A 22,426-nucleotide genomic window follows, 5' to 3' on the forward strand; every position below is an offset into this window, starting at 1 on the left:
GCGAGATATGGATGCGGATAAAAGGAGAAAGGAGAGAGAGAGAGAGACGACGACGACGAGAATATCACGGGATGAATGAGGGATGAGATACGCGTCGGCATTTGAAAGGAATAAGAGAGAAAGAGAAAGAGATATGGGCAGGACGCGAGCTGTGGCGAGGGTTAATATAAACCCGCAGGTCGGCTGCGGGGTATACGACGAGAAAAGCCATCTTCGCCGAGCGCGCGCGCATATCCGTGGATTGCGAGAGATGAATTTCAATGTTGCAGCTCTCTTTCTGCCTTAGCCTAGCCCGCTGCAGACTTCTCTGCAGCCGTGCGCCAGCTTTTATTAATATCGCCTCGCCGCGAATAAGCCACTGTACCCCGAGAGTCGGTGTAATGGCATTGCTATTGTTCACCCTGCAGCAGCAGCAGCAGCAGCAGCAGCAGCAGCATTAACAGCACACGAGCTGCTGTGCGTGCGATAGTGCAATTGAGGGAAAAAGTACACAGACACGTACATACATGTGCACTAACGAATTTTCGGAGCAGCGAGTTATACCTCGAGCAAGTAATGCGCCGGCGGCGAGATTAATGTACGCCCGCGCGCGAGCGCATGTATACGCGGGTAGCTAAATTGCTACCTCAAATAAAACCAGATCAGGATGATCTTATCTATATAGAGCCATTTGTTAAGGTATTCTAAAAGGCACGTGTTTACAGCGGAATAATAAGGCGCGCACTGCCAGCTCGTTATTTATTTATCCCAACGTCGGCTATAGATATATGTAATAAACACTATCTAATGTCGACGAGCCATTGATGCCGTCGAAGCGGCCACGACTCCCCGCGGAGCGCGCCAGAGCTCTTTTGGGGGCTTTCTTTTCGTGTTTTGCACTCGATACACTGCTCGTTACCCTACATTTTACTTTTACACGCGCGCGCACATGCAGTACGCATATTTTTTGATTTTACCAATCGATAAAGAGCTTAAAAAGAGAAAATTATCCCTTTTTCTCCATTGTCTTTTTTCTTTCTCGAAATTTCGCTGATATATTAGCAGTTTGTCGAGTTGACCATTCCTAATTCATAAGTATTTATTTATTAAACCAAATTAGTTGGAGATTAACATTTTGGATCTTACAAGCTAAACTGGATAAAATGCGAAATCATACAATGACATTTAGGCAGCTACATAATTTCTGCTAGAATTACTCAATATTAATGAGGGCCTGATGATTAAAAAAATGGCTATTTAAAATGTTTCAAAATGCGTTCTCGTAAATTGGTTTGTTTTGGCGATTATTTTGTGACATTTATGTTTAAAATATTATCCATATTTTAAATTTCTTGAAAATGAAAATTTCAAAGCTTAGCATACAAGTATTAACGGTAATGTTAAAAAATGCAATATAACATGATCAAATTAGTTAACGTTTAAAAAGTAAAAAATTACTATTGAAAGTGCGTTTTAATATAGCTAATTAGCAATATTAATTAATTCATAATCTAATTAGCAAGAATTTTTATTGTCAAAAAACAGGTATGAAATTGCTTAAAACCGAGGAGCAATAAATGTTCATTTAATATATAATGAATCGTTACACTTTTGGTTATAGTATATGTCCGGTTCTAATGGCTCTTTTATGCCCAAGAATTCATTCGTTGGTTAAAAATTGGCTATAAAATGTTGAGAATTTCTAACAAGGCTAAGTCGGTTATTTATCCAAAAACAAATCATTTGAGTTAATGCAATTGCAGAATGCAACCTTGGCATAACAGCTACTCTAGATTGGTTCATTTTCCATCGCATATCCGCTTTGATTTCTACGCGCGTACTGTGCGACGTATCGATCCTTATAATACAAGATTGAAGAGGAGGCCGCTCAACGTACATATCGCCGAAGATCGGAACCGTTACAATTTATACACAACAAGTATTTTAGAGTATATGTATAGCAGGTATAAGATTTTGACGAACCGTAAGATCGAGCGAGACATTGACAAATGGCGACGATTATATCCGTAACAAACGACGCGATTCACGTGCGCCTATACCCGTGACTATAGCGTAAGCGAATGCGACAGGTAGCACAGCGAGACAACAAATGCAATTTGCGAAATCATCTCGCATAGGCACATCATTAAGTCGAGCCGGTGTTGTGCGGCGCTCCATGATTGATTCATCGGCTTAACTGTACATCGCGTACACTACAGACTCGAACGATATCGCGGACAAAAGTACGCGCCAAGTATTATTACGTATATGTATCGAATTATCCGTACGGCTACTACTTGCCGCTGCCACATGCATACATAGGGATCTCGTTACGGGGCTCGGACAGTCCATGTACGAATATCAACATCCACACCACGTGCTCGCGTGGAAGTTATAATGATCGATCGGGCGCCATGCTATATACAACTACGCACGCACCTGGCGATCTCGCGAGCCGAGCTACTCACCGCGAGCCTCCATAACTATCGATGCGTTTCTGCGCCGAGCGTATAATACGCGAGGAAACCGTAAATCCAAACGGTACGAATTAGCGCTCGGTATACGCGCCTCTCGTTATTACCTTGGCTATGGACGAAATGTATCCCCACCTCTATATGTATATAATGCAAAGATATATGGGCGAGCGCGGAGCTAGTATAATGCGAATCAAACTGCTACTGCCGCTGCGATCCTCATCTTCGAACTATATAGTCGCGCGCTCCGGAATGCCAATTGGGTATTTGCATTGGCCGCGAAATCGCGTATGTGTACGTATGATACGTGCGAGAGCCTCGCATCGCGCAGTTGACCGAGCGATCGATTTTCAATAGCTCCTCGAGCCTCTTGTTTTTCCGCTAAATACCCATGCGAATGTCATTATTTATAAGCGATCGCTGCGGCCGATAATTAGTCCGCGACACTCGTGCAATACACGTAGACAAAAAAAGATGAGGCAAACTCGCAATCGAATCTTCCAACTGTCCAATAAAATCGTTTTAAAGTAGTACGCGTGTACATCGGCTATAAGCGCACATTGCCGATGTAAAATTTATCCATCGTTAGTTTCGTCACGCGTGCAGTGCGTGCATATTATAAAAAAAAGCCTCTATCGAAAGGACGCTCGCGTCCCTGAGATATTAGCGAGCGGCCGATCGTCTATATAACTGGATGTATGTATAGTTATTGTAAAGAACTCGCGTATATATAATACATTACAAAGCTCGTGAAGCGTCTTGGCTTATAATTGCCGAGCGAGTGTCATCGAACCCGCTCCTCATCAGCATTGGACTGCCTCGTGTCGTACATAATAGCGAGAGCTGACGCGCTTTTATACCGCCGCGTCAAAGAGAAAGCGCCAGCTCGCTGCGGTGATTCGCGCGCACTCTTCGCGTCTATGTAATACATACACATATACGTACATAATATATAGAGTCCTCTCATTTGTACGCGCTTAAAGCCATTATAATATTATAAGAGAGAGAATCCTTTATACACGCGCGTGTGTGTATGTGTGTGTGTGTGTGTGAGTGCAGTGCGTCGTCGGGATCGCGAGAGGAGAGCCTCATATCCTATGTTGCAATTGGAAAAGAGATCCAGCGGCGGCGAGACAACGACCACGACGACGCGATGACTCAATACCTTTTGTTGCTGCAGATCCTTTTTCTCCGCGAGATAATGCGCTCGCTGCACTAGTCTATGTGTCTATACTATAAAACGTGTGCATATATATACGTGCGAATAAGGCCGTTTAACATCTCGCGAGCCGCTACCATGTAGCTGAGCAAATATTCCGCCAGGATTATACAAGTATATTTTCATGTATATTATATACATTTGTGCAATGACTCTCGAGGTGTGTTTCTTTTCTATGAAGCAGATGATTGATAAACCGCGACCGATTCAACGCGGTCTTAATCGCGTGTCTACACCTGCCGTCGACGCCGCCACCGCCACTTTCCATCCTTTTCAGCGTTAAATGACTCCGACTGCGGAGCTACTCTAAAGGATTCGCATGAAATTAACTGCGAACCGTTGAAATCTCTTTTCGAGTCAGCTCCTGACGATTATCTCTTTTTCTCTCTCTCTCTCTCTCTCACTCACTCGCTTGACGCATTTGTCAATCAGCAACATTGTACATCTCGCACGCGTTGCGTAAAATTAGAGTTTTAACCGCAAAATCGCGCAAAACCGCACCAAGACTCACTGCAGCGATTCCTCAAATTATTATTACACACATACTAGTTCGCTGGCTCGCATCTCAGCATCGAAAGCAACGACTCGTGCGCTCGTTGCCTTACTCCTCTTAAAAACGCATTACATGTATACGCAAGAGGCGAGAGAAATGGAAGATAACGGACGTGGCCGGACCCCGCGAGCAGCAGCTCGAGCTTCTGTGTCTGTAGGATAGATAGCAGCAAAGTTAATCAGCACGCGGCACGTGCGCCAGATCGTTTGCCTTCACGCTCTTATAACAATTCCTCGTTATGGATGTTGCGCGCATACACAATACAACAGAATGCAGCCACAGCAACGTCAACCGTACTCGCGCGAGGCTTTGCCCAAATTTAACGCTCATTTGCGCCCAATAACGCTTTCAATTTATTCATTTGTTTATTTTTTTTTTTTTGCTTTTTTTTTTTTTTGACAACAATTCGAAACAATATTAATCAACCAATTTATCTTCGGTGACGCTTTGTTTAGTTTCCTGCAGTGTACTTCATGTATATATAGCTCTTTCACTGTGACAGTGACAACTGACCGGGCGTAGACGAAAAAATATCCCCGAAAAAACTTATAGCTGGGCTATTTTACGCGAACAACGAGTTCAAAACGTGATTAATATGACTTTTTCGTGACACTTTTGTTGGAAAAAAAAAATTCCGCTGGAAAAAAAAAAAAAAAAAAAATATAATTAAAGAATCAAAGATTTCTCGTTTCAGACAAGGTGTCAACATTATAAAAATAAAAAAACATTTATGTGAATTAAACTCCACTTTAGATTTCGAAAATTAAACGACAGATATTGGTTGATTTTGCTAAAATTACACCCGATTACAGCATTATTTAGAAAACTTCAGAGGATCGGATGCTGCTACTGCACTGCATGTTAAATAAAGAATGAAAATCCAATAGTGTGGTTTAACAGACTAGCCAATTGAAATTAAAGGTCCTTTACCTCACATTCTAAAATCTGATTAGTAATTTTTTGAAATTTTCAACGTTTTTTTTACTGAATAATAACCTCCATCTAACATAAATTAAGAAAAATGAAAAAGGAAGCAAACTAATTTGTGTCCAGAGATGGTTGCTTAAAGATAATGATTTGAAAACTCAAGTTTCGAGGATGAATGTAAAAATGAGTCTTGAAAAAATTCACCCTCATTTTCTTGCACTTTACATCCATCAAATGCCATTCCTTTCTTATCCTTCGATCATCTTGCCGGCACTCCGAGCCCACTCTAAAATAGCTTTCCAACGTATAGAAGCGCTCATGAGCACTTGACAAAAGCGACGATTTGCCCGCAGAAGATGAGAATTTTTTTGTCGCAACTGTTCGGCCGAGCGCGAATAAAGTATATAATATCGCATAGAACCAAAGCAGAAAGAGTGGAATAAACAAAATGAGCCTAAATTGCTGGGCGCTTTATTGCGCTATCGCAGTAACGTGCGCGCGCGTGGGCACTTGAAAAAGCCACACGTGAGCCGCAAAGTGTGCAAATTACGAGACGTCGATGATAAGGTAATTACGAGAAAAAAAAATGTCAACGCGACTTATCGATTGAGCAAACGTGCTCCTTCTTAACGCAGTGGTTTTCAGCTACCGTATACAACTATAATCATTATGATGATCCTCCGCTTTATCTGTGTCGTCGCAAATCTATCATTTTTCTTAACTAGTACTTTCGTAAGTAAATATTGCGTCTAGCTGAATACGAAAAAAATGCTTATTCATCGTTTTTCTCCATATAATTTATTATATGAATAGTTTTTTTTGGAAATTAATTATTTTGAAGAGGATATTATTTTGTTTTTTAAATCTTCTCAAAATTATGTAAACTTTCATCATTTTTTATTGTTCACTCTTGATAGTTTTGTTTATAGTTTTTGACCATTTACTCGTAATAATTACGATTTTCAATCCGACACGATAAATTCGATTAACGTAACGAAATCAATCATCTTGCGTTGAAATAAATGAGGTAAGAGATTGATTTCAGATTTTTTTATGTAATTAGGTCATTCGCGGGTTATTTCATTCGAAGATTAATATTGCATTTTTTTAAATTAAACTTTGTCAAAACGTCGTTTGATCTTTATACATGCAAACTCGTTTGAAGTCATTTTCCTTGCGATCTCGCTTGGAAGAAAAAGTCGTCAAACATAATATGTAACAGGTTATTTATTTTTCAGCCGGATCAGTTATACTTTTTCTTTTAAAAATCATATGATTACATGGCTGAAGCAAGTACTTTAATCCTCGAGGAACACAGACCACAAAAACCATTGCGAACGCACGAATTAAATTCATAACTTTTACATAAACGACGAAAATGACTGGTTTCACTGTCATTTTTTAAAGCAAGTGACTTTGAAAGTAAACGGCTCTTCCTTATTTATCTATGTTTCTGCGCCATAAACTTATGTAAGTTCAATAACATTCATCCAATATAGTTATATTATAAAACTTTCTTTATTGTTAGTAATAAAATTTGACAATTTTTGATATTGCAAATTGTTAGCTCTTTTCGACAAAACATTCTAGCAAAATAAAAATAAAGAAATAAATATATGAAAACGCATAATTAGTTCAAAATCACAGATGAAAAAAAACGGAAAATGTTTTAGTGAACTATTGCACTCACGATTAAATACAGCAACGAAAATTGTAAAGAGCACCAGGCCGGAGTAGCACCAAACCGGTGAAGGTGATCGCTTCATGGTGTCTCCTTGGTCACTGTCGCTGCTACCGAGTACCGCGTATTCTCCTGGGACCTGTCTCCCTACCTTTCTCTCTCTCTCTCTCTCTCTCTCTCTCTCTCTCTCTCTCCGCGTGTGTATCATGGCAAACACGGGGGCCTCCTGCCCTCTTTCTTTTCTCGCGTAAGCGTCTCGCAGAATCCTCTGCGCTATACGCTCTCTTTTGCCTGCCCGCGTATCTCCGTGAATACTTTATAATGCGTACTTGTGTGCGTGTATGTATCTTTCTCCATGATTCGCACGTAATTCGAGTTTATAGATATTTACACGCAGAAGTTTACACGACTGAAATGTTTCCTTTGTAAACATTTGTAATGCTTGACAATGGAGGAGGGAATTTGGTAACGCTTTTTTTTTAAATATGTACAGTTCTTTCCAGTTGTTCAAACTTTGATAAAAATAATATGTATTTTTCTTTCAAGGCTAATCTAGCGATATTTTGATAGCTTGACGCTTTCGAGAGAAAGATATTTTTCCGAAAAAAAAGAGAGAGAGGCATAAAATTTTGTAGAACTCAGCCTCTTTTTCAATAATAATTTTCATTTAAGTAGCATATGTATCCTGTCGATAATTGCGGTGTTATTTGTGACGAGCGCAGCGAGAATGAAAAAAGGCGTACAGCCGTGAAAACATGAAAGTAGCAAGATCCATTTTTTTTCTCAATTTTTTCGCCGAAATGAAGGAGATGCATAATTTGCCGTGCGTCTATAATGCTTCAACAAGAAAGTAAACGGCCTTGCCTGATGCAACACAGCAGCAGATAGCTGCACGCGCGCTGCATCTGCATAGAAACTTTGCATTATACGGGCCGTTTTTGCGCAGAAACGAGGAAGTGCCGGTACGAAAAAAAGTCGTTCTGCTTGATCGTATAATGCCGTAATACTTTGTTTTATATACAGATGAATCGAGCAGCCGCTGTTCTTACCGCGTGCATGTACAGAAAAACTGTTTTGTTGCTTTAGGTCAGTAGGCGATTCTTATACGTGCTCGACTTTTATTGCACCACTTTATTTCGCTCGACGAAACAAGCTAGGAATATTTTTTGACTCAATCAATGGCTGAGATTCTCCTCGTTATACAGACTTTAAAATGTAATATCAGGTTATTTTGCATAACTTGTTTTTTTTCGCAATACGTATTATAGCGCACGTGTCGAGAAAAAAATAAATAAATAAATAACGATCCAATCGCGCGAGCCCGTATAATAGACATCATCATGTGCCACCCGCGCGCATGTCTATATTTGCACGATAACACGCTAGCAGCGTCCAATTCATCTCTCGCTCGGGCACGAAGCGTATCATCTGAAATCATAATCTCGCGTGTTACACGCGCGCATCACTTTCGAGCTGCGTTGCTGGTAGGGTTCACCCACTTGCCCAGCGATCCCAAACGTAACTGCACCATCATCATCATTCATTAAAGCCCTACCGATGCGTAATATGAAATTCTGCACGGAGAGCCGTTTACGGAGGCGTTAACTTTTACTTTTGTCGACGAAAAAAAGCGAAAGTTCGTAATGTGTGCGGGATGGATCGGTAAAAGAGCCTTGAATCCATGTCAGTGAGTTTATAGTATTATGATGCTCTTACACTCAGCTTCAACGCGACGAGCAAAGTACAAAATACAAATAACACGTCAAGGATAATTCATATAGTTGCATTTTTTGTAATTATTGCATGATAAATTGCATCTCAAAAGGCGCACCAGTAAATAATGACAACTGCGAATTTTCTCTTTCCAATTCACAACTTTGGTTTGTTACGATAAATGACTTATTACTCGACGTAACTTTAATTGATCGTTCCGAATCCGAAGAAATCGCAGACCGATAGGCCTCGCGTTGACGAATCTATAGCTAAATTATGTTCACAGAAATTCGTGGAAACCCCAAATTTTATTAAAATTTTAAATTTTTATAAAAAATTTCATTATTATTGGTGAAGAAGTTGTCACTGTAAAAAAATAAAAAAGATTGCTGATGTTGCCATTTACATATTTTAACAAACATCTTCACAATGTCAAATATTTGTTGACTATTAGTAAACGTGATTATTGAGTTAAAACTTGTAAAAAATTTTTTTTTTCAATACTTACTCTTGTACCTTTTCTAGTTTAAATATTATAGTCATCTCGTAATTTTTTTCTTAGGTTTCTTGCGTACTTTGCGTACTTAAAGAAATAGAAGTACCTTAAACTTAATTCTTTTAATTTTTAATTCTAAAAAGTACTTTTCATTATATATATTTTTTTTTTTTTTTTTATGTTTTGCATGTTACATTTTTCTTTATTTTATGACAATGATCGGCACTTCATATTGAAAATAAATTTTTTCTCTGTTGACTAAGTATATTGTTAAAAATTTACCTCAATGATTTTAAAATAAAATTCGGAACTGAAGTTAGTATGAAAAAAATTGAGGATTTATAAAAACTCTTGTTACATAGGGAACTTCAATAACATCACAATAAAAAAAACTCCTGTCGATGTGTCGTTAAGGGCTGGCCTCCGTGGAGAAGGCAATGAAGAGGAGGCCAATGCAATACGATGACACACAATAACGATATACAACGAAAAAGCTCTAAACGAACTCGTCATCTCTCGAGTCTGGAAATTCGCGCGCTCTGCTTCCGTCATTTGATTGAAACTCGATGAAAAGAGTGGGGGGAGTAAAAGTTTTACCATGTTCCTGGGTTATCTGCAAAACTACTCGTCCCGTATATATGTGCATAATACATACGTATGCATACGCGTGGATACAAAGCACAGACCACTGATTGTCAGAACTGAGCTGCTTTTTTGAATTGACATTCGTAAGAGAAACAAGTGAGTGGAAGAGAGCGGGATCCAGGGTTGTGGATAGCTAATTAAATTAGATACAACTTTTATTTCGAATTTCATTAATTTTTCCATTAAATCAGTGCTGATTCATGTAAAAAGGGGGTATTCTAATTGGTTCAATTTTGAGTTTAGAAAAAATATGTATTTTGAAATTCCGATACTCGAAACAAAAAGTTAAACTCAACAATGAATAGTACAGTACCGATTCAAATATTAAAACTCCGTCCTGTGTAAAAAAATGGGAAAACTATTGTAAATCTTATCAATTGAAGTGAAGCAATATGATTCCTACAAATTTCGATGAAGTTTTTATATCATGCATTTTTTGGGTAAATCATACTGTGTGGCTGATAATATGGGGATAGCTCAATCGTAATTTTAAAAATAGGCTCATTTAGATCATGCAATGACGATTAACTTATGAAGGCTGAAACAGAAATAAAACGGATTTTTTAAAATTTTATTCTATTATTTGTTTTTCAGTAATTTCTAGATATGCATTTTGTAAATATACATTCACTTAAAAGACTCAAATACCATACACTCGAAGTTAATTTATTTTACGTAAAACGTTTCCAGGGCTAATGAGATTTTTTTCAAAAAATGCAACCTCTGAGAAATTTTGATTTGTCTTAATGTCGTAATTGAAAAGTTGATCGCCAATTTTACTTACTTTAAATCGTTACATCAGTATGCAATTATCGAAACACAGGGTACTAGCAAGAAATCATTCAGGATGAAATTTTTTTTATCCTTTTGCGCAGCAGTTACGTGGTTCGAATAAGATTTATTCAATCATATAAAATGCTCTGCTGTTGTTAGTTACACTTATTGTCATAGCAATAAGTATTTGTGGCTTAATTATACAACTACGCGATAAGACTGAAAGTAAAAAAGTTAATAATTGAGGTTCGCAATAATAGAGATTCTTATTTTTTTCATTTCACTCAATCTCAATTTTAGCTGCGCACAATGAACAAAAACTTTAAATATTTAGTTAAAACAATAGAATTTAAAAAATTTCCATTAAATAATTTGATTCCACCACAAAAAATCTTTAAAATGCACATTTTAAATATTCTAAATCTCATAAAATTAAGGATATAATGTTAATTCAGTTAACCATGCCTGTAATGGGTCGCTCTCCCATATTTATTTAATTTCACATCATGTAATACTTTCATAAAACTACTGTCGAGCCGTTTGTAATTTTAATTACTTACCTAAAAACCACGATACCCCAAAATACACAATTACGAAAGAAAATTACTACTCTAATTTCAAGTCCCTCGCAAAAATTTGTATGTTAGTAAGTAATTGGAAATTTATTAATTCTGAAACAATTGAAAAAATTGCTTTCTTGAGACAAAAAAATAAACCATTTTATACATTAAATAAATTTTATTTAAGAGCTCTCTCAATGTTAAATATATGTCAGAACACATTAAACGGCTTTATCTTAGATTCGTGAACATTCATCATCAAACGTCGATCGAACCGACGAAGGTAACAATACAAATGGCAACGCGAACAGATGCGCTCTCGAGTCAACAGGGTTCAAGTGAAAGTACTAAATATTGGTTAAAGCGAATGCGTCAATACAGGATAAGAATCTTCGCACTTGCAGAAACGATTGTACACTATGCAGTAACAGACGACTTATAAAAGAATGTGCAACTAAAAAAGAGAGAGGTGCGCAACTTTGTAAGGTCTTCCATGTGCGAGTAAACTGCAATTGTACTTGTCCGCACAGCTGTATATACACTAGGGTGTCCGTTATTTCCCGACTTTTTTGTATTGCTGCTCCCCCACTTAGATCTCTTCTATTTGATAAGACAATGAGAAAGCTGAGTTACACAGCTAAAAAAAATGGTTTTAAGGTGGCCTCAAAGCGGCTTAAAGCTTACATGTATTTTGAATGGGAAAAACTTAAAAATTTGATTCTTAGCAATGAAAATAATGTAAAAATTTTTAAAAATTTTCTAACCTATGTATTTTATGTATTTTGTAACGGGAAATCTATTAGTGACCTTGAATTTGATCTTGAACATAACGTCAAAGCTACAGTGAACCAACACGGGTTTTTTTAACGTTCCCCATTTTCGGGATGGTAGTTTGACTCGTACCTGTGGAAGAAAGCATTGTGCAAAAGCATTGTCCGAGTAACCCCAAGTAACCCAAGTAACCCAAGTAACCCAAGTAACCCAAGTAACCCAAGTAACCTAAGTAACCGAAGTAACCCAAGTAACCCAACTGATCGAGGAGAGACTAATATACCGTTTTTATTGCAAAAAATGATGTTGGGATGTTAGTTCGACTTGTACCTGTGGAAGAAAGCATTCTTGGCCGAGTAACCCAAGTAACCCGCTTAACCCAAGTAACCCAACTGATCGAGGAGAGACTTAAATATACAATTTTTATTTCCAAAAATGATTTTGGGATGGTAATTTGACTTGTACCTGTTGAAAAGATCATTTTCTGCTAAGTAACCCAAGTAACTCAAGTAACCGAAGTAACTCAAGTAACTCAATTAACTCAAGTAACCCAAGTAATCGAGGAGAGACTAATAAACAATTTTTATTTCCGAAAATGATGTTGGATTATAGTTTGACTTGTAATGGGCGAATACAGCATTCTTGGCCGAGTTAGCAAGTGCACGACTCGAAAATTAGTCGACTTTTTGTCATCGGGCGATAAACCAATGACACATACTCAATGCAACCTCTGTTACACTCTTGGATGGTTATGATCTCCTGATCAAGATTCGTGAGTGTAACGGTACGTTTCCGGCTTTAGCACCGCTTTTAACACCGGTTTCGGCCCCGGTCTCAGCACCGGTGTTGCCCTGGGGTCTATACCGGTGTTCGCACCGGTGTTACCCTGGGTGCTCACCGTGGTATGGACCCCGGCAAGTACCACGGAATCCGGAGTTTCGGACTCGTGCTTCCTCTCATTTCAGTTCGCCCCAGCATGCGTGAGATGGCGCTACATGAGACGCAATGTCTCGAGTTTGTTTAATTTCAGGAGAAGACGCGGGTGATTGATTGAGCACGGTCGAAAAAACAATCCTAGCCATTGACATTAAGCAAAATTAATTACCACAGTAGCTAAAAAGCAAGGTGAGAGTTACATACTGTTTCACGATAAAAAGGCCAAAAGGAAAAAACATTCGAAATTAGCGAAATCTTTAATCGCGAGAATGCCCCCGCTCGCGGGAGGTTAGAAAGCCCAACGGAGACGGCATACGCTATGAACAGCAACAACGATAGGAAACAGCTAAAATGACCCTGTTTTGAGTTGAACCAAGATGAATTAAACAAAACAGTGACACTGATAAATAACAACAAGAAAAAAAAGGGCGAGGACATGAATAATCGTACAACAACCAACCAAGGTATGCAAAACAGCCAAGACATGAGCGTCGTTCCGCTCTTCAACGCGAATGACGCCGGCCCATACGCGGTATGGATTAGGTCAAAAATACAAGATAAAGAACTATCTGCGCTCAAAGTAAGCCTTGTTTTGTACAAACTAGCATATACAAGCATTGAAAGCTGCACCAAGAAAATAAAGTCAAACGTCGTAGTTATGCTGAAAGACATTCAAAAAGCCAATAAGCTTATAAGGGACCCTAACCTTACCGCCAAAAACTTAGAAAGTTTCAAGCCCAAAGTCGACAGAAATCACGCAAGGCCGCGTAGACGTTGACACAGAAGTCGAAGTCTTACTAGAAAATTTACAGTATGCAAACAGATTCAAACTTATTGACTTTAAAAGATTGAACAAGAGAAGTCGAACCCCTAAAGGTGAGGAGGACAAGTGGATACCAAGCAGATCAATCCTGCTAACTTTTGAAGGGCAAACTCTCCCACGAGAAGTCTTCATTGCTAAAGTGAAATTTGTTACTGAGCCATACGTGGCTAGACCAATGCAATGCTACAGTTGCTTTAAGTTTGGCCACAAAAGACAAGAGTGCAGAGGCATAGCTAAATGCGCCACATGCAGCTGCAACAAGCATGAAAGCGAATGCACTGTGACTGTTCCTAAGTGCGTTAACTGCCCAGAAGGCACAAACAGCCATAAAAGCACTGACAAGAGATGTGAAATGTATAGAAGGCATACAGAGGTTCAAGTATTAATGGCCTATGAAGACTTGTCATACAGAGAAGCCAGAAATAAAGTATTCGGTGACATCTACTCTCATCAAAGAACAACTGACAACTTTCCAAAATTAAAAGAAAAAGCTCTGAATAGAGCACGAGGAATAAACATAAATAAGAAAAGCTTTACAATAGCAGCAGCAAGTCCAGCGACACTGACCAACCTAAATACAGAATCAAACACTAAAACCAGCACAAAACAAGATAAACATGGGTTCCACCAATATACCCATACGAAATACTGTCAATACAAGTCAGGAAAAGATTGCAGACATCAAGCAAGAAAAACTTCCACTTGAAACGAAAAACATGAAAAACAGAAATGTCAACATGAACTTCACTTCTCCTCAAAATACACCGTTTCCTACACCCACGAGGAAACCAGGCTTTTATTGCAACTAGAAAGAAAAACTACAATACACAAATCTCAACGAACTCAGCAAATTTAATAGCAATATCAACCAAATGGACACATACGACGAAGAGAGTACACTACAAGGAGCACAGAGCATGCTGCGCTTATCTCAAAGCAACGAAGCCCTGAATACCGTTCTGCTCGACTTTGATCCACACTTCAAAGAACAGGAGTATTAAACTAGTCATAGTTTATGAATCAATTCTTAAATTTTACTTATATTTATTTAATTTTAATGAATATCTCATCACCTTTATCCCGAAAAGCAGTAATAAATGCAAATCTAGGCCCATTGCTTTAGCTTCCTGCCCTTTAAAAGTGCTTGAAAAAATAATTAACAATAGGCTCCTATACTGCGTTGAAAACCAAAATCTCTTGTCAAAATCCCAGTTTGGTTTCAGAAAAAGCAGGTCCTGCTTAGACAACTTGAGTATCCTGGTGAATTATACACAGAAAGCCTTCTTCGAAGGCCAACGTGTTGTAGCAGTCTTTCTAGATATCAAGGGAGCCTATAATTATGTAGTACCAGAACTGCTAATCAAGGACCTTGCTCGATTAAACATACCTCTAGAATATCTAAAATTGTTCCAACAGTTATTGTGCAAAAGAACTTTGATTCCGACAAACCTGGCAAACCCAGAAGTAACAGAGATAGAAACTAATAAGGGTCTCCCGCAGGGATCCTTCCTGAGCCCTATATTATGGTCCATTTACACAAGCATTATTAAGAAATCCCTCAGTGACGCAGTGGAAATTCTGGAATTTGCTGACGACCTTGTGATTTTTGTAAAAACTCACGATTTACACAAGTGCCACGGAGTAATGGAAACCGTAATTAATGACCTTAACACGGGCTTAAAAATCAAAAACTTGACGCTTACGCCCGAGAAGTGCGAATTGATGATCTTTAGCCAAAAAAATTTTAATAACAGCACACTATCCTTGAAAATAAACGACACCGTGCTTAAGGGGACCGACCTGTGTTAAAAGCTTAAATTCAAAAAATAGCTATATAAATCGAAATAGTGGAAATTTTTTTTTGTGATCGTAAAATATGTTTATTAGACACCTGATTGACCAAAAAAAACTTCTATCCAAGCTCTGAAATGCCAATTACGCTTATTTTTTCATAATACTAAATATTATAATAGGATTCACTTGCCACGCGATTCTGACGTGAGCTTTTCATCAATATTGATCTATGGGGTCTCAAAATCTTCAGAAAAGTACCCTCATCCACTTAAGCGGAGCAGAATTTGAAAAAAAAAGTTTGTTTTTCTTCCAAGAGCTTTAATATGGCTGCTAGTGTTGATAAAATACTAATTTTCTCAAAAATTGGCACATTTTGACGTGTATATAAAGTTGTATGCAATTTTTCAAAATTCTGCTCCGCTTAGGTGGACGAGAGTACTTTTCTGAAGATTTTGAGACCCCATAGATCAATATTGATGAAAAACTCTTTTCAAGATCATGCGGCAAGTGATTTATAACACAATATTTCGTCTTATGAAAAAAGTGATGTAATTGGTATTTCAGAGCTTGGGTAGAAGTTGTTTTCGGTCATTCTGGTGTAGAATGAACATATTTTACTATCACAAAAAAAAAATTTCCACTATTTCGATTCATATAGCTATTTTTAGCTGAAGCTGAATTTAAGCTTTCAACACAGGTCGGTCCCCTTAAACCAAAAAATAGAGTAAAATTCTTGGGTATGCATTTAGACAAACAACTAACTTGGAACTATCACATTAAAAAAACTAAAGAAAACTGCCTCAAAGCCCTTAATATTATCAAATGCCTTAGGGAAATCTATTGGGGTGCAAGCCCCTCTACTCTCCTCATGATATACAAGTCAATGATTCTTGCTAAAATCGAGTCCGGAGGCTTTTCAATATCCCCTTGCCAAGACGATAAACTATATGAACTACAAAAAATACAAAACGCGGCCCTAAGAACTGCACTAGGTTGCATGAACAGCACCCCAATAAATGTACTACACGCCGAAGCAAAAATCCCACTCTTAGAAACCAGACTAGACTACCTGTGCTATAGATACATTCTTAAAAATATGACCATAAGAAACAGCCCCGTACTTAAAAATATTGAGGAATTAAAAGACGCAGCAGAAAATCCAATATACCAACATAACTATAAAAAATCGAGAATCATTACCTGCTTTGAAAACTGCTGGTACTATAAAGGACAAATTTTCCAAAGTAATAAATACCACAGATTCGAAACCCCCTTTAAAACATTATTTTATAAAGCACGATGCAACACGTCCTATGGTAGGAAATTACAAAATCAAAAAGACCCAAATGAGCAATTCTGCGCGAAATTCCCTCCCTCCGATAAGACCACTGACATATATACTGACGGTTCGAGAATATTACGAGATGATGAAGCTGAACCACACTTTGGGTGCACTATTTGGAGCGAAAACGCGTTTTTCCAGACTGCTAAGAGACTCCCAGACAGGTCTTCGATATTCACTGCCGAGAGCTCGGCTGTGCTACTTGCCTTGGAAAAAATAGATGAATGGCATGGGTCTAACGACAGGGAACAAATGTCTTATAGAATATTTTTGGACTCATTGAGTAATTTGACCGCGTTAAACTCAATTCACTGGTTGAACTATGAATCACCTTTGATAGAAAAAATAAAAAACAAAATTATCGAACTGTCAGGGAAAGGTATAGAAGTCGATCTGCTCTGGATTCCAGCTCACGTAGGGCTGACCGGGAATGAACAAGCCGATACGAATGCCAAAGAAGCAACAAACGCGAACTTCATAACTAACATTGTTCTTCCGATAACAGATCTATTTTATGAATTTAAGCAAGTTTGCTATAAAAATAATAATACGTGTCTCATTAAAAGCGGAGAGACCAAAGGAAGCGCGTACTTCCAAACCTTCTTTAAAGAATCACATAAAACGTGGTTCAATGATTTAAATAAACACAGAAAAGTAATTTCAACAATAAATAGAATAAGAAGCGGGCATAACTGTACGAAAAGCCACCTACATAAAATAAAAATTAAAAATGACACCTTATGTCGTCGCCCCAGCGCAGGAAGGTATCTATTTCCAAGCTGCAGCAAGAAGGATACTTACTCGCGCGCAGAGGCAAAAAGGTATCTAACTCGAGCGCAGCGGCAAAAAGGTATCTAATTCGAGCGAGAAGCAAAAAAGGAGCTTATTCAAACGAAGTGGCAAGAAAGTTTTGACGCGCTGAATTTAGGTTGGCAACGGAGCCGTAAATGATAAAATTTTGTTTCAACATTCAACATTCAACGTTTAATTCAAAGCTATATGTAAAGCCGATAACTTCTACTCCTCTCAGAACATAGAAAGTTCTCCATAAGAGGCATATTGAGTCGAAATCGCGGCGAGATTGATTTGTTTGCTCGCATTACAAATGAATGAAAATCATTACACTAGCTCACTTGTTTTTTCTCTTTTTTGCTCTAATACAAAGCACAATTTTATCATTTACGGCTCCGTTGCCAACCTAAATTCAGCGCGTCAAAATTTTCTTGCCACTTCGTTTGAATAAGCTACTTTTTTGCTTCTCGCTCGAATTAGATACCTTTTTGCCTCTGCGCTCGAGTTAGATACCTTTTTGCCTCTGCGCGCGAGTAAGTATCCTTCTTGCTACAGCTTGGAAATAGATACCTTCCTGCGCTGGGGCGACGATGTTAGTGTGAAAGAGAAGAAGAAACTGTCGAACACATTTTCTGGCAATGTCATTTGCACGACGAAGAACGAGTAAAAATGCTCAAAAAACTTAGAAAATTGCAGCCTTACGGTCCGTACTCCATCATAGCTTTAATAAGTCAAATCAACCAAAATGTAATTTATATAATCTCTGAATTCATTATTAATAGTGAACTCAATATTTGAATTTAGTAGTAAGAAATGAAACAAACGCATTGTCAACGGTTGGTAAAACAGCTTCGAACGAAAATATTTACTGATAATAATTTCACCAAATATTTATATACCAAATATTTAATTTAATTTAAGCTTATATGTACAAATACAGTAAAATCTCCCAATAGCGGACACCCAAAAAACCTGGAAAAGTGTCCGCTATTGGGAAGTGTCCGCTATTAAGAAGAGAAGGAGGGGGGGGGGGGGTTATTANTTTACTTTTATTGTTTTAATATAAAACAATAAAATCAAAAATAAAACAATAATATTATTTAATATTAATTTAAAAAATCTGTGATATTTGTTTGGATACATTTTCTCTTTTTTAACATATCTTCTAGCAATGTATCCATTTTTATGCTCGCCTCGACTCCTTCTGCACACCCCGCCTTCAGGAAAAAATGTCTCAGCATTTCTGCGTGGTGAAATGCATCCTTCAAGCATACATTTTTTATTTGAGGCTCTTCAACTTCGTTATCATCAATTAAAGAAATATCGTCACTTTCTTCGCTTAATGCATTCAAAACAATATCACGTACACAATATTAATCGATTCATCTGCAGTTTCAAGATTTGAATCTACTGTCAAAAAATTGTCTGAGTGTACTTCAAATGGTCGTTAAAGTTCTGCAAATTCTTCTAGCTCTGCGAGCTCAGGTTCAACAAAACAATTACGCACTGTCTCTTTTTTTATATCATTCACAGATGCAATTATCCATTTTATTGCATCTAGAATTGTGATTTTGGCGTTTGTTACTTTCTCAGAATCATAATCGGAATCATTATCAATAAATTTTAGGAGATGTTTTAATAATCGACGTCTATAATTGACTTTAAAATTTTTCATGATGCCTTGGTCAAGCGGTTGAGAGACACTCGTCGTGTTAGGTGGAAGAAAAATAATTTTTACATTTGTTAGCTGCATACTATCAGGGTGAGGGCCAGCATTGTCCATGAACAAAATAACTTTTCGCTTGGCATCTCGCATTTTTTGATCAAAGCTTTCTAAAGAATCCTGCATAATTATTCGAGTCATCCAAGCCTTTTTGTTATTTTCCCATCTCATCTTCAACTAAATAACGTATACTAATGTATACTAAATAACATTGTAAAGATAGGCTGTTATGTATCAAACAAAGGCCACAATAAAACGAATTCAAAAAAAAATCGAGTTTGTTTACCGGCTCGAGACTCGAATTTATCGAAAACGTATGGAGGTTAGATAGATATTGCGATAGATATTGCTGCGTCTGATTGAATTTTCTCAGCTAATATGGAAAGTTGAGCCACAAGCAATAGTACTTGAACGGCTGTGTCTATTTGCACTCCAGATCTGGGGATTTTTTTTCTGGAGTGCGAATAAGTAAAAAATCTCGAAAAATTGATGTACTTATAAAAAGAGAATATAAGATTAAGCATATACTTTTTAGAAATTAAAAACTCATTTAACCCACTACAGAATCAAAATTAATCGCCCATTACTACTTTGACACTTTTCTTAACCTTCAAAGTTCGTGGCTAACTGAACTGTTACAACCTGCTTGGATTGTTACTTGGGACAATAGTCTATAGCCAACTTTACAGTATATACGCGTAGGAAAGAAATAATGCCGCTTAATTCAAATAAACTGTACCCTGCTATATTGGCAACAATTAATTGGTATAAAAGTTTTTTTATCAGAAGGTGAAATAGGTTCATATTAATTAAAAACAAAAATATGTGTTTAGATTGTACATTTTAATATTCATAACAATACATATTTGAAAGAGAGTATTACATGTTATGTGATGTAACTGATAAATACATAATAATAGAAAATATTAAAATTGGTGATAAAAAGAAATTGAATATAAGAATAATGTACTTGCTTAACTACTTTTGGTGATGATTAATTACTCGAACTAATATCTGCATTTTATGCAAAAAAATACAAAACTTGGTAATAAATAACATAAATGTAAGGAATATCGATGTAGTTGCTTAACTACTTTAAAAAATAGTGATTAATTACTCGAAACTAATGTTTGCATTTTAAGCAAAAGAAAGGGAAACGTTCGTCCAGACGTTTCTTTTCTGATAACCCCTGACATGGATAATGATACCAAAGAAGACATTGGTCGCAACAAACCCTGTATTTTGTAGCCAAATCAGAGGTACACAGTGCACACGTCCACTCTACGCTAGCCTCGTTCTCGCGGCCATGTTGAACAACTGTTACCAATTTCGAATAAGCTTCTCTAGTTAAAAAGGGTTCAATGTATTTTAAATCAACTTCTGGATCAAAAAGGTAACAAGGTAGATCATTGATTTCAAAATCTTCTTCGGAAATCAAATTATTACCAAGAGCTTCAACTTTGAAAAATTTTTCGGAAACAAATAATTTTAAAATAGTGATAGCTTTCATGCCGTCGTCTTTTAGATCTGTAAACTTTTGACACTTGAATCGCCCTTTCTTCAACCCCGAAACAGTCGGATTCAAACCCGGAGGCCGACCTATGCCTTTAGTTAAAGGAAGCAATTGAGCTGATGAACAAGATTCATTTTGATCGGTAACGAGAGAGAGAGAGTTGATCTATAACTGGCAGACGTTGGGGCATTAACAACAGAATTCTTATGTTGCGGTTTGGGTTCAGTTTCAACGTTCGGTTCATCTAAATTAAATAAAAGTGAACTAGAGGGCATTGCAGATAAAAGTGATTTGGAGTGATTCTTTTCGGTTGAGTTTTCTTTATTAACGATGAATTCACCATTATTTTCGTCAATAAAATCGTCATCTTCGCCAAATGACATTTCTGGGGAACTTTAAGCCTCCATATTAAACTTCAATGTGATTGAAGAACGGTTGGCTTAAATACTTTATGTTGTGATCGAAAATAATCCCTAGTCCAACGTTTATCACAAAGTTTGGGCAAATAAAAGGATACCTTTGAAAGCTGCCTAATTTTAAAAATATGCTTGCAGGACAATTTCAATGAAATTGATTTACGACATGAAAAAGATGTTGCCGTAACTGAGTATTTGAAATCTGGGAAAGACACAGAATCAATAATAGACGGAGATGAATCAACCGATAATTGTACAATCTAAGGTTGCTTAATTAAATCGATTTGAGCGCAAACTAGATCGTATGCATACTGCGATCTACAAGAAAGAATCTCTAAAAAAGAACATGCCTTGCCGACCTGGCCAACCTCCTCCGAAGCCATTTCAATGGCAAGAAGAGATGCCCTTCCTGGACAACAATCTTTTTGTTGATAGTTGCAGGTAACATGACCGAGGAGGAAGTGAAAACGACGAGACATAAATCACCACCATCATCTGTAAGTGAAAATCTATCACCATCCCGGGAACTACAAGTGACTGCGAAAGATTTAAGCGCAACAGAATCAGAGTGGAATTTTCTAAAAAGTCTGTTATTCGATATGAACCTCATAGCCGGGAATAAGGATAAGCAAGAATTTCGCCTCAGAGCTATGTATCTGTTATACACTTATTGTATCAAGGACGCGCAAAATGACAACGAAAGTGAGGCCGGAGCCTCCTTAGACGACCTCAATGATCCACCACTTCCAAACAACCCTTCAATCGGAGAATCATCTCTATTCAACTTCAACAGAGTTCCATTCAACAGTTCTCTCCAGGATCCAGAAAAAAATTAAAGTTTCATGATAACTCAGCTATTCCAAACTTAACCTCATTTTGCTGTACCAGAAAGGGCGACTCACGGCTCGGAAAAGGGGGCATAAATGTGAACTTAGTACAGTGCTATAAAATGTTGTACGATACTCGTGCCATGGGGACACTTTTCGGCCCAGCTATAAAGACCCTTGCTGGGCTTGGGTCTAAACTACGCCGTGCCAAAAAGTGTTACTTATGGCACTTGTATCGTAAATAACTATTCGTACACGAAATTTTGTGTACTAAAAATTTTTCGGAAAATTACGTCCATTAACTTATTTCGAAAATTTCAATTTTCGTACCCGAAGAATTTTTCGGAAAATTACGTAAATGAACTTATCCCGGAAATTTTAATTTTCGTACACGAAAATTTCCAATTTTCTGAGTTTTACATTAAATATTTCGTAAATGAAAAAAATTTCGTATTCTATTTTCCCCTG

Source organism: Trichogramma pretiosum, unplaced genomic scaffold (assembly GCF_000599845.2).
Source record: "Trichogramma pretiosum strain Unisexual culture from Peru unplaced genomic scaffold, Tpre_2.0 scaffold22, whole genome shotgun sequence".
NCBI lineage: Eukaryota > Metazoa > Arthropoda > Insecta > Hymenoptera > Trichogrammatidae > Trichogramma > Trichogramma pretiosum.